At 40.9% G+C, this 9,628-nt stretch overlaps 1 protein-coding gene across 26 annotated transcripts in view; it reads right to left on the reverse strand.

The window, feature by feature from the left end:
* The window catches only part of PCM1 (pericentriolar material 1), a 41,526-nt gene extending 39,031 nt beyond the window's left edge, over positions 1–2,495 (reverse strand). For 11 of the 26 annotated variants that reach the window (XM_064418004.1, XM_064418006.1, XM_064418002.1 and 8 more), the window contains exon 1: positions 2,086–2,237. The gene's annotated coding sequence lies outside the window, so the exon portion shown is untranslated. Of the gene's footprint in view, positions 1–2,085; positions 2,240–2,361 lie in introns of those variants that run through there. The other 15 variants (XM_064418005.1, XM_064418007.1, XM_064417994.1 and 12 more) reach the window with 5 other exon arrangements.
* Positions 2,496–9,628: the final 7,133 nt, after the last annotated feature.

The following is a 9,628-nucleotide window of genomic DNA, read 5'->3' on the forward strand; positions in this document are numbered from 1 at the left end:
AACTCATACTCACTTCTTCATCCCAACAGAAGTGCCCACTAGGCCATGCAACCAGAGGGTACATCCTATAAAAAGTTTGCAGGGAAGCTCATGCTAAAACTTACAAGCATTCAAAGCAAATGCATAGTTATCAGTTTAAAAGCAGCCATGATTTTAATGAACTCTCCAGTTACAGATAAACTGCTCAGCTTTGTAGATGCGTGAGACCCAACATTTCAACTGGCACTGTATCCTGACCTATGTCACCAAGCATGAGGAGGATTAGAGGCCATCTGGGTTTACAGTTCCATTCTGTAAGCCGTTTCCTCATCATCATGTTATATAATTCTATTGAAACCACACCAAAAGTAGTTTTTCCTTGCAATATTCCTTTTTACATAATACAAGTAACTACTCAACATTTATTTATTTTAAAACTTTCACAAAACCTGTTCTCAACTATCTTTGCTGTAGGAGACTCATCACCTCTGAAGTAAATTCAGTGCCCCAGATGGAACATTCTGAGTAAGAGGACTCTTGAACAAGGAGACCCAGCATACACCAACATGCCCTGGTAAACACGGCTCAAAAATACCTTCATTATTTCCAGCAAGATTTTAAAGTGTTCTAACAGAACTGTCCCCTTACCAAAAAGAAAGTTTCTAAACATCCCTGTTATAGTCTTTGATACCTCCAAATGAACTATAATCAAGCAAGTTTAAGATCAGAGAGCTCTGATCCTTAACTCAGTTCAAAAACACAGAGGTTCAGCCAGGCTTTTTCTTCTTTCACACGAAGCTGTGCTTTCCACCTCCACATACACATTTAACCAATACGCATTTTTTGTTTGTTTTAATTTTACCAGCCATTTCTACAAAAAAATCCTCTTCTAAAAACTTTGTTACCTGCCCATTATCTACCTGTCCATCTAACTACAGCAACCTATTGCTAATTTCAGGTTCTTGCAAGTCATAGGAACTGTACAAAAGCTTAGAGCATGTGCCTCCTGCCTTACAACATTTACCTTGAGAAAAAAAGACTTTAAACTATACTTTCTAGAGTAATAATAACTTCAGATAACATGTAGAATTATAGGCAAAACACGGAAGATTAGAGTCAAAACATTCTGCACATGTATCAGCAATCTGTAGATTGCACAGAAGAAACACTGCTTAACACACGAGCAAAATAAAGGTACGTACTTCAAAAGGCTTTTTTCTACAGTAAGATGCTCTTGAGAAGTTTTTCCTATAGCATTCATGTGAATGCACGAGCTCTCTAGAGCACCTAATACTGCAGAGAGAAAACTTTTGACAATTAAAAAAATAAACGGAAAACAAAGTCGCAAAAAGCCATCATAGCACCATGAAGGCTAAAAATGGGGCCAAACATTTCTTTTTAAGTTTAGCTTTTTAAGACGCGCGCTCCTCACTGAGCATTAACTCCTTAAAAGCAAACCATACAGTATCATCACACAGGAGCAGCCACCAGAGCAGATCCTCTCCTGGCGCACCGGACAGCGCTCACACGAGCCGCACTCACACACCCTGGCTATGGGCGGTGTGTCCGGCACTTCAGCTTCCAGCGCCGGGGCCTCCCCAGCGCCCGCAGGCTCTGCCGTCCCGACCGGCTCCGATCCCAACGGCAGCGCCGAGCGCAGGCCCGGCGGGTCTCGTCGGCGCCGGCGGGGCCGGCGGAGCGGGCGATGGCCCGGCGGCTCTGCCGGCCTCACCGCTCGCTGCCTGGGGCGGGCGAGGCGCTCCAGGCCCGGGGGCGGCGGGCAGAGATCCCGCTCGTTCCCGGCGCCAAAGCCCGGGCGCCGCGGGGTGCGTGGGTAGGCGGGCTCTGCTCAAGGCGCCTCCACTGCCGCGAACGCGGCCGCGTCTCCTTGGAGAGCGGATAACGCGCCCTGCCCGGTGCGAGGGGCGCGGCCCGCGCAGCCCGCGGCTACCGCACGGTTTCCCCGCCGCTCCGCACCTGCTTCCTTAGCCCACTGCCCGCTCCTCGTCCCGACCCTCGCGGGCCGCCGCCCGGCCCCGCCGCACCAGGGGAAAGGGACGGGGAAGGGGCAGCGCGCCGCGCGAGGGGCAGGAGAAGGCGGCTCACCCCGCGCCGGAGGGGAGGCCACCCGGCCTGGCTCCTCCTCCACCGCCGGCCGCCACTCGCGGGGCCCGGGCTGCCCGGACGAACGTTTCGCCTTCGGGCAGCGGCGGAGCGGCGCGGCCTCGCTTCGTCCGACGCGGCGGGACTGGGCTGGCGGAGGCGCTCACGACGCTCCTGCCTCAGCCACCGCCGCCATCTTGGCCGCCACTCCGCCGGGGGCGCGGGGGGCGGTTCCTGGCGGAGGGATACAGACACAGACGGACAGACAGACACACTCACCGTTACCTGGTAACCTCCGCCCGCCCATGCCCTTCCGCAGTGCGCGCGCCCCGCCCAACCTGGACCGCGGAGCGCCCGAGGATCCCCCGCGCAACCGCCGGGGCGGGCGGGAGAAGAGCGGAGGGCGAGGAAACTCCAACTCCCAAGGTGCATTGTGCGGGGGCGCGGTGGCCCCACGGCCGGTGCCTCCTGGGAATGGTAGTTTTCCACTCAGGGCACTCCCCCGCCCCATGACGGGAGTGGGGCGCGTCCAGCGCTGTGGTGCGGCCGGCGCGGAACCGCCGAGCGTGTTTTTCATACAAAATAAAATACGAAAGCGGCGGTGAACTCTGTAAATGCTTTTGGCTGATTGGAAGACAAGTAAAATCATGTCGAAACCCTAAGCGTGGACGAGGATCCGCTCTTGCCCTCGTTTGGTGCAGTGTCGACTGCTCTGTTAGTGTCAGCCTTCGGCGTGTTTTGCTCCTTCATTTGTGGCATGGAGTTTAGGCATCTAGGTTCTTTATACTTTCCTTTTGGGGGGAAAAATAAATAGAGGGTTTGGCATTTAAAAAACCATAGTTGTGCGTGAAAAGCTTGTGTGCTGTGCTTGGTATTTAACTGAAGTTAAAAAGAAATACAGAATATGCTTGGATGTCACACTCAGGATTTCTATTTCAGTGAAGCTGGTATCACATATATGACCTTCATTTCGGAGGGATGGTCCCTTATGAAAACCCCCAGCATTTTCAGCATTTCCATTACACTGAGTTTCTAAAGCAAAAGCATTTCACATTTACATAGGCCTCCTAATTGATCCTGTTAGAAAAACTTACTACTGGAACAACTGGAAATGTAGTTAGTCCTCATCTCTCCCATATTAGGAGATAGACTAATGTATTTTGCTAAAGAAAAAAAAAAGAGACATGAATCCTTTTCAATGATCCATTAATCTTTAATCTAGAAAAGGAACTAAATAATTGGAAAAGCATCAAAATAAAGATGTTTCAGTAAAAGTAATTTTGCTATCTCCAGCACATTCCCCCATACCAAAGTTCTGGACAATACTGAGTGAAAGAGGTGAGCATAACACAGCCTGTTGGAGCAGAATTTTTCTCCCATTTCTACCACGAGCTGCTTGACTGTATAGCCACAAGTGAAATTATTTTGAAAACAATCTACAACAGTTTGAGGGAAGCTCTCTCTGTGATGAATATATCTTATCAATCTCTACTGCAATTCTTCAGTTAATAAAGAAGTTAGTTTATCGACATTTTTATTATACTTTTAACTAATGTCCCGTTTTTCTGAACTCGGGTATCATGTCTGGATAGTCATCACTACATTGGCAGTGTTGCTGTTGACAAGATGCTTTCTGTTGTCTCAGTGACAAATCTCCCACAGCATGGCAGGCGGAGGCAGAACTTAAGAGAAAATACTGCCGTTAGTACACTGACTACAATTTATTTTTTTGCTGTGCCTTATTTTTAAAATACAGCTCCCTCATTCCTATTGTTTCCTGCAGAAAAAAACCCAACCAAACAAACTTACATAAAAAAACGTAATACTCTGTCAAGGGGAAAAAAAAATCAAATTGACTGTAGTATGTTTCAGTAACAATGGAGTATTTTAGTATTTTAGTGTAGTCCCTTATATGTCATAACTGCATGTTTTCCTTTGCACGGTATGAGCTTACAGCATCATTACTCTGATTCTTGCTTGACATTTGGAGGATGATTTTTCTGTCCTTATTTTCTGCCCCTATTCTGGATTTGGCTGCAAACTTGTTAATGTGTTTTCTTTTCTTTTTGTTTGTGTATTTCAGAATGGCTCCTCAGAGCCATTTGTCATTTGGGATGGAGAATTCGAAAAGATACGAACAGGCACGAAGGAATAGTGGATTGCACTGCAAGATGCATGATTTCCAGTAGGTGGTTCTCCACTACTGTTGTAAAATAACATCTCAGGATTTGGGAATGATTATGAGGCAAAACTCGTATTACTTAAAAAATGTCTTTTTAATTAAATAAATATTTTTGGGGGAGGGGGAGGGAGGGAAATGCTGCATCAATGCTAATGACCCTCTAAACAGACAGCATCTAAACCCCCCTACAAAGATCTCTGTGAAAAGCTCTTCCCTCAGTGATGTGTTAATAAGTGCATCCCCACAGAAACTGAATAGATTATCTTTGAGATAGCCCAGTTTAATTAGGATTGAAAGCCATGTCAGAGACATAATTATATTTTTCTTACACAACTTCTGGCTGTATCTTGTTAATTTCTCTTTATCATTCCAAAGTGAAAGAAAGCAAACAAAATACAGGCATGGATGGACTGGAGACAGGAAGAAGTGAAAGATTAATGTTTTATTGAGACAGAGGAGATGTGAGAAGAATGTGGGGGGAGAGATTTTAAAACCCCCTTAAACAGATATAGTAATTAATTGTGCATTTGGTTCAAGCAGTAGTTGTCCATTTTTTCCCTGATTTTATAACAAAGAGACTTTTTCTGCAAAATTTAAACTGTCCAAAAATGACCAGCCTACCATAATATGTACACACACAGACTACCAAGCTACTATACTAAAGGTATTTTTTCTTTCTTTGCATATCTTTAGATTGGAAAAAATCTTTTAAGGCAAAGAGTTTCAAGTTGATTTGTATAGGAAGATGAAGTCTCCACTGATCTCTATGAGGTCTGATAACAAGCTAAGCAGATGTAAGGGGAGAGGCATAGGCATTTAAGACCACAAAGCCAAGCTTTAGGCTGGTCAACATTCATGAGTTTCATACTAGTGAAGAAACTAGGACAAAAAGAAAACCATTTTTGATGATCCACTCAAGCAAAACAGTCATCAGTAGCAATAAAGGAAAAAGGAATAATTGGAAGATAGGTATTAGCTAACTTAGATCCCAGGAAAAATCTTGGATAAGAATGGACGGGATCCCCGTTGTAAACATTTTTCACATCCTTAAGAGTGCAGGAAGTAATCCTCTTGGTAGTGCTATTATCTCACCAATCTGTAACATTTGCTGTTATATGCACTCCAGGTATTATGTTCTAGAAAATATTAGTGACTGGAGTCAGACCAAGTGATAAAGTGATGGATGGACCCACAAGACATTTGTTTTATTAAACACACTTATTTCACACAACCAGCACACATCGGGATCACCAGTGCTGCCCTGCCTAGAATACCTAAGACCACATTTTTCTCATTGTCCTCTTTGAAGTCAGACTCCATTGAAATCTGTTTTAAAAACTCTGTTAAAAGAGGTCCATAGAGCACAGAAGTTGGCAAGGTTATGAGTATTATTTCACTCTTTATAAATCAAATAAAATTTTACAAGAACCATACAAATATGGGGTTTAATCCAGATGTCTCTCTATGTTGTTTAATTCAACATTATATTTGATATATTGTACTCTTAATTACATTGTCTAATCTTTCTTTTTTCCCTATTTGTAGTCCATTAGCACCTTCAGTTTATTCCTTGGCCAACAAAGATAATCCAAGAAGAAACAAAAAACTTCAGTTGTTCTGAAATGATAGATTTGACTTAACCAGGTATATCTTTAATTCACAATATCTTGGGTGGTTGTTTAAGACAACGATATTGCCTAAATATTCCACATTATTTAGATTTCTGGAGTCATAACATAAATATGTGCTACATTGAACAAATAAGTAAATTAAAAAGTGAACAGGAAAAAGATAAAATTATGATACAGCTTAAGAATACCACATAAATTTTTGTCTCTGAATTGATTCAAAGAACAAGAATATGAAAGAAATATGTAACCCCACCACACACAGAGAAATAATCAGAACCAAGAATTCTCATTTGCAAATTAAAATTCTAAGAGGAAAAGGTTGTAGATTCATCCTGTTTTTTTGCTTTGTAGCTGGCAATCTGCAGTGTATCTGATATCAGTCACTCCTGTATATTCATAACTAAGTGCTTTCTCTATACTGTATGGCTTCAGTTACATTGAAGACTTACCAGCATTAAAATAGTTAGCATATCATGCTACAGTGAATTTTTCAAAGCCACCTAGTATTTTTTTCATATGTGTTTATATTTCTTTAAATGGAAAGAAATCTGCTGAAGTTGTGGGTCATTTTACAGCCACTAAGCGGTTTGCTAGCGAACATCCAATCCACAAAAAGAAAAAATTCCAAATAATTATGTGGCCTTTTGTTCATAATCAATTGTGCTGACTTCTAATAAAAAAGTTTTTATAAGGAGTTCCACTGTAGCTACACAGAGTTGATTAATTTTATGATGTTCTGCATTTTATCCTATGGCAATAATGCTTTTGAAATAGATACTTGCTTTTGTGATACTGGTTTTGCAAGTACAGAAGTAACCAAGTATGATGGCCTTACATGTCCAATGACTATATACACACATGCCTATATATATGCAAGAATTTAAACTAGAGTAAATTTGAAAGATTTTTAATAACTTTCTAATCTAAAACTTTCTGTCACATTAGTAATTTGCGTACTTTCTTGGTTCCTTTCTTTTTCTGGTGATAGAGATTTGGTGCTATGTGGTTCCAATTCTGCTGTTGATTAGGGCTGGTACAGATGGACAACAACTAAATTGATCAATACCAAGGAAGAGGGATTAGTTGGTGCAGCTTTCCAAAGCCATTCCGTACTTTTCAAAAAGTAGAATATAGGAGAAGGATGTCTTTGAAGAGGGCAAAAGGAAAACTGAGGCCAGCAGGAAGCTTCCTGCGTAAAGAAGGCAGGAGAAGGCAGGATGTGTAAGCTGTTCTTCTAAATAAGGCAGAAGATTATGGGCCATGTTCTTTTCTTGGCACTCACACTAAGATCTTGAGCAGGTCACTTTGCCAGATACATTTCCTCACAGCATAGTTTTAATTCATATTTGTTAATATTTTGATGGTTATGAATAGAAGACAAACACTAGCAATGGAACTTGCTGTGATAATTTATTTTTAGAATTACTCTGGGCTTTCTCGGAGTCCACTGTTTTTTTCTAAATTCTGCAAAGATGTGTACAGACCTAGATGATTGTTAGGTCTCAAAATCTGTGATGTGTTCCTATTGTTCTATGCTAGTTACACTGCTTTACTACTGCCTATTGAAAAAGATGGGAGGAGCTGCTTATTTTATATTTCTAATAAGAATTGGGGATTTTTTCCCATATTTGGTGTGTGATAAAATAATGTCTAAATAAGTTGAATTTACTGGTCCTATTATTCATGATAATGATATGTTGCTGATTTCTGTATTATATATGTGAAATGACAGATTATGAAATCACTGAGTTATGCACCTGTTTCTTAAAACACTGCACAGAAATGAGGTAAATTATTTTTAAAATGGAATTTTTTTTATTATATTTTATCGATACGTCGGAAAATAAGGTGCCTTCATTCTGTTTCTTCAGAATAGGTAGGAAGTTCTTTTCTGCTTATCTCATTAGGGAATTGCATTTATTGATGTAATATTTCAAATTGATCATGTGATTATGTAACTTTTAGAGATCGCATACTTTAGAGAACACATACACAGGTTGCAGTAATAGGCCCTAGTCACTATGTGCAACATGTTTGGTGAATATATAAATATGGCAAAATCTTCATAAGTTTATAGATGGATTGCTGTATTTTTGGTGCAACTTATTTCTACCACTGCTTTTTATTAGGATTGTGTCAAGCATTTTGAAGACAACATGCTAAAAACAAAGGAGTTTAAAATATCGTTAAGCTTTTTTTTTATTAAAAAATACACACTTTTGGAAAGAAGGCTGCCTTTAAAAACATTAACCTGCAGAGGTTTTTAGTCATAACGCTGAGTTCAGCTTATCTTTTATTTAAGCTTTGTTCTGTTTCAGAAACAAAATATTGGTATGGGAGTACTCACATCATTACTATTTCATAATGTGCTGGTTTTGCAGTCAAAAACACCCAAAGTTAAATTTACTCAGACATCATGATTTTGATAGAGCTGGTCAGGATAGGTTTTGGGGTTGTTTTGTTTGTTTGTTTACTTGCTTTTACCCCTCAGAAAAAAAAAAAAAAAGCCTAGCATCTAAGTTATGAAACTAAGCATTGTATTCCATGTCAAATTTTCCATTTATTATTGTAACAGTTCAGCATATGTGAAAGACCATTTCATTATGGTGGATGTGCAGTGTTGGATGCACATTTTCAAATACATAATCTCAGCCAATCCTAGAATTAAATGCATTACATATTCTCCATTTTGCCCTTAGCATTACGCAAATGAAAACAATGCAGAGAAGAGCATAGACAAATTAATTTATGACAGATAGGAGTACATTTTGACAAACACAATCACCATGTTGTGGTTGTACAATCTTTGACCCTTCCATATTCATGCAATGACAGCTGAAGGTGATTTAAAACAATCCTGAATAAAAATCATACAAATAATCTATAATGGTATACTTTTTTCTCATTTTTAACACCTGTGTAACAACTCAGACGGGAAGAATCTATGGTTCCTTGTATTATTAAAGCTTATTGTATGCTTGCAATTCCTTTTGAGTCTGAATGATAAAGAATCATATTATGAATACCTTATCTTGCATTTGCTGATTTTACAATCATGGAATCATAAAATTATTTGGCTTGGAAGGGACTTTAAAGATCATCTACTTCCAACTTCTCTCCTGTAGGCAGGAACACCTTGCACCAGACCAGGTTGTTCAAAGCCACATCCAACCTGGTGTTGAACCCTTCTAGGGATGAAGTATCCACAGCTTCTCTGGGCAGCCTGTTGCAGTGTCTGACCACCCTCACAGTAAAGAATTTCTTTCTAATATCTAATCTAAACCTGTTCTTTATTCAACTTAAAGCCCTTACCCCGTGTCCTATTAGTGCATGCCCTTGAGAAAAGATTTTCTCCAACCTTCTTGTAAGCTCCCTTTAGGTACTGGAAGGCTGTAATGAAATCCCCCTGGATCCTCCTTTTCTCCAAGCTGAATGACCCCATCTCTCTCATGTCTTTGTAAAAGAGATACTCCAGCCCTCTGATCATCTTTGTGGCCTCCTTTGGGTTTGCTCCAACAGAGCCATGTCTTTCCTCTCCTGGATGCCTATGAGCTGGATGCAGTACTCCAGATGAGGTGTTATTATGAGAGTGGAGTTAGAGAGGCAGAATCACCTCCCCTGACCTTCTGGCTATGTCTCTCTTGATGCAGTTTGGGATTAAATTTGTATTCTGGGCTGCAAGCATGTGTTGCTGGCTCATATTTAGTTTTTCATCCACAAAGCCCATCTCTTA

The sequence above is a fragment of the Passer domesticus genome, chromosome 4, assembly GCF_036417665.1.
Source record: "Passer domesticus isolate bPasDom1 chromosome 4, bPasDom1.hap1, whole genome shotgun sequence".
Lineage (NCBI taxonomy): Eukaryota > Metazoa > Chordata > Aves > Passeriformes > Passeridae > Passer > Passer domesticus.